Source organism: Camelus ferus, chromosome X (genome assembly GCF_009834535.1).
Source record: "Camelus ferus isolate YT-003-E chromosome X, BCGSAC_Cfer_1.0, whole genome shotgun sequence".
NCBI classification, from domain to species: Eukaryota; Metazoa; Chordata; class Mammalia; order Artiodactyla; family Camelidae; genus Camelus; species Camelus ferus.
In genome coordinates, this window is record NC_045732.1 from 82,070,681 (window position 1) to 82,074,740 (window position 4,060).

General features: G+C 55.9%; 1 long non-coding RNA gene across 1 annotated transcript in view; it reads left to right on the plus strand.

Moving 5' to 3' along the window:
- LOC116662104 overlaps positions 1-2,846 on the plus strand; it is a 3,379-nt gene extending 533 nt beyond the window's left edge. Inside the window, exon 2 of the long non-coding RNA XR_004318087.1 lies at positions 1,651-2,846. This is a non-coding gene — a long non-coding RNA (uncharacterized LOC116662104). The remainder of the gene's footprint in view (positions 1-1,650) is intronic.
- Positions 2,847-4,060: the final 1,214 nt, after the last annotated feature.

The following is a 4,060-nucleotide window of genomic DNA, read 5'->3' on the forward strand; positions in this document are numbered from 1 at the left end:
TGGGACAGACTTTTCTCGCAGGGTCCTCACGTTCTCCAGCTGTACGGAGCGGTTGGGAGATTCCTGCAAGCTGAGGGATGCAAGTTGGGGGAGAGCACGTTGGCGTTTTCTGCGGGGATGGACGAGTCTTGTGTGCGGTCTTCAGGATGCGATGCGGAGACAGGTGAGAGCTACATCTGAGATTGTGAGTGGAGCTGGGATAGCCTCCACGTACAGCCCTACTGTGCGCATTGCCCTACCCAGACAGGGGCTCATCACTTGAACTTCACTTAACGAGGCTGTGCCTGCTTGGAGTAGTAGGTAACAGCAACATCACGTGTGGTGGCCTTTGGACCAGTAATGGGGCTGGGGCTGCAAGTGTCCATGAGCTGCCTGGCGTGAACTCCGGAGGGCTCTCGCACCCACCTTGATCTCAGGTTGCTCCAGGAACCTGAGCTGACTGCTTTATTCTTGACACTGAGCACCGACAGTGTAGAGAAGGGAATGTAATTCCTACAAGGAGCAGAGCGATGAGGAACACACTGTCTGTCTCTAGGTCCTCATCCTGCTGTGGGTCCACGTAGAACCGGTAAGAGACATCAGTTGCGGGAGGGATGCAAGTTGGACGGCCGTGGGTCCACATTTTCTGGCTCTAGGGATGAATCTTGGGTGCAGTCACGAGGATGTAGTGGGTAGAGGTTTGAAGGCTGTATGTGAGAGGAGGGACACCGGTCTGGTGCTCCACACGGAAGCCATGCTGCGTGCGGTGCCCTACCCAGTCGGGTGCTGATTACTTAGACCGCGTGTTACGTAGTGCTTGTCTGGGTAGAGTAAGGCTCACCAGAGCGTCGGCTGTGGTGGCCTCTGGACCGGTGATACGGGTGGAGCGGCGGGTGTCCTTGAGCTGCCTTCCTTGAACTGTGGAGGGCCCTCGGAACCAGGTTGATCTCAGGTTTCTTCAAGTGGATTTCCGTGGTTTCCTGTTAACCAAGTGGCCGCTTACTGCTTAGCGAGGGCAAGATAATTTGCCCTGGAAGAAGAAAGATCTGGAACGAATCTCTCCTCTCTAGGTCGTCCTTCTTCTGCGGGCGTACGGAGAACTGGCAGGTGAGCCCGTGTTCAGGAGAGATGCAAGGTGGGGGGCGGTGAGTCAACATTTTCTAAGGGCATGGATGAATCTTGGGCGCGTTCATCAGAATGCGGTGGGAATAGGGGTGAAACCCTCGCTAGAGTTGGGGAAGGGGGGACTAAGGAGGGCCTCCGCCTTGAGGCCATGCTGTGTGTAGTGCCCAATCCAGAGGGGCGCCGTTCGTTCATATCCGTACGACATGTGAACGGGGCCCTTCTGGTAGGGCGATGCTCAACAAAGCGTCATTCTTGGTGGCCTTGGAAGCAGTGGCGGGGTGTGCCTGCAGGAGCGTGAGCTTTCATCCATGAGAGTACGAGGGTTCTTGGTGCGCCTGGATGGCTCACACACTCATGAGATTTTTCAGTTGTCCACTCCTAACGGAGGGAAACGTCCAGGTTAGACAAGAGAGGAAAGAAATTGCGAACAGAAGAGGAGAGAAGAGGAACCAGCTTGTTCTCCCTGGGTTCTGATACTTCTCCAGGTACACGTGGAGCCGGTAAGGAGATGTGCGGCGGGGGAGGGGTGCTGTTGGAGGGCAGTAGGTTACCACTTGCGAAGGGTATGGGAACGTGTTGTGTGTGGGCATCAGGATGTAGTGGGTAGAGATTTGAAGGCTGTATGCGAGAGGAGGGACACCGGTCTGGTTCTCGGCATTGAAGCCATGCTGTGTGCGGTGCCCTACCCAGTCAGGTACTTTCTACGTAGTCCACGGGTATGTAGTGCTTGTCTGGGTAGCGTAAGGCTCCCGAGAGCGTCAGCCGTGGAGGCCTCTGGACCGGTGACGTTGGGTCGCCTGCAGCTGCAGGTGACGTTGGGTCGCCTGCCTTGATGTTATAATGACCCTGGGAGTCTTCTGTGTCTCTGGCGTCCCGAGGATGCTTTCAGTGGTCCTTTCTACACAGCGGGAGCACGTACAGGTTAGAGACTGGGAAGCTAATTTGTAGGCGTAGTCGAGAGGACTGCAGTACGCATTTTCTCTCTAGGTCCTCACGTTTTCCCTGGTCCTCTGAGCGTCGAGCAAGGATTTTGCCGCTGAGAGAGTGATAACGGATTTGGAGGGCAGTGGACTGAGAGTCTCTACGGGAATGGAAAAACCTTTGATGGCGCCATCAGGAGGTGGTGGCATGAGACAGGAAAGGTACTCGTGAGAGTAAGGAGTCTGGGCAGGTCCTAGACGTTCAAGCTGTGCTGTGTGCAGTGCCCTACCCAGACAGGTGCTGATCACTCAGACAGCGTGTAGACAGTGCCTGGCTGGGTAGAGTAGCGGTCAACACGAACGACGTCAGTGCTGGTCTCTTGGGCAGAGTTGAGGGTGGAGCCGTAGGGGTCCCTGAGGCGCCTGCCGTGAGGCTCCGAGGTCCTTGGTCGCAGTGGGTCTGTGGCATGCTAAGGATGACATGAGTGTCCGATTTTGAACAAGTGTGTGTGTGTGTGTGTGTGTGTGTGTGTGTGTGTGTGTGTACCGGTTGGGAAGGGAAAGACTATTCCTGTGGGAAGCAGAGAGATCTGAAACAAGGTTTTGCTCTCTGGGTCCTGACCCTTCTGAGTTTGTACATAGAACAGGCGAGGACTTCCTAGTGAGGGAGGGATGCAAGTTTGAGGGAAGTGGGTGAACATTTTGTAGGTCTGTGGAAAGCCCAGGATGTGCAGTCGTCAGGACGTGGTGGGAAGAAAGATAGAGCTATGCCGTAGAGTGGGAAGGCGGCTAAGCGTGTCCCAGACTTCATGGCCATGCTGTGTGCGGTGCCCAACCCGGAGAGGGACTGTTCGCTTGGACTTCGGGTGAACAGGGCTTCTCTGGGTAGGGCAAGGCTCACGAGAACATCAGTCGTGGTGGTCTCTGGACCACTGATGTGGGTAGGGCCGCGGGTGTCCTTGAGTTGCCTGCCTTGATATCATAATGACCCCGGGAGTGATCTGTGTCTCTGGCGTCCTGAGGATGGTTACAGTGGTCCCTCGCTGACCGTGTGGCCACCTACGGGTTTGAGAATGGAAGGTAATTTCCAGGCGGAGGAAAGAAAACTACCGTATGCTTTCTGTCTCTGAGTGCTCGTACACCTCGAGGTACACGTATCTGCAGGTGAGGGGATCTCCACGGAGGGAGGAGTACAGGTTGGAGGGCAGCGGTGGGGTGGCATTCTCTAGGGCCGTGGATATATCTGAGGTGCGACCATCAGGATGTGTGTGTGTGCGCGTGGTGGGGGTGGGTTAGCGTGCAGATCCTCCCCTTACAGCCCTGCTGTGTGCGGCGTCCCAGCCAGACAGGCGCTGACCACTTGGATTTCGTGTGCGTGGTGCCTGTCCAGGTAGAAGAACGCTCAACGAAACGCGTTGTTCGGTGGTCTTTGGGCGATTGATGGTGGAAGTACGTGGGACCCGAATAGCGTGAAATCGTGAGCGTGCAGGGAGCCGCCTGGTGTCCCTGGCAGCTTAAGTTTGATGTCAGTGGTTTACTGCTCCGTAAACACCTACGGGGTGAGATAAGGGAAACGTAGTTCCTATGAGAAAAAGAGAGAGTGGGGACAGACTTTTCTCGCAGGGTCCTCACGTTCTCCAGCTGTACGGAGCGGTTGGGAGATTCCTGCAAGCTGAGGGATGCAAGTTGGGGGAGAGCACGTTGGCGTTTTCTGCGGGGATGGACGAGTCTTGTGTGCGGTCTTCAGGATGCGATGCGGAGACAGGTGAGAGCTACATCTGAGATTGTGAGTGGAGCTGGGATAGCCTCCACGTACAGCCCTACTGTGCGCATTGCCCTACCCAGACAGGGGCTCATCACTTGAACTTCACTTAACGAGGCTGTGCCTGCTTGGAGTAGTAGGTAACAGCAACATCACGTGTGGTGGCCTTTGGACCAGTAATGGGGCTGGGGCTGCAAGTGTCCATGAGCTGCCTGGCGTGAACTCCGGAGGGCTCTCGCACCCACCTTGATCTCAGGTTGCTCCAGGAACCTGA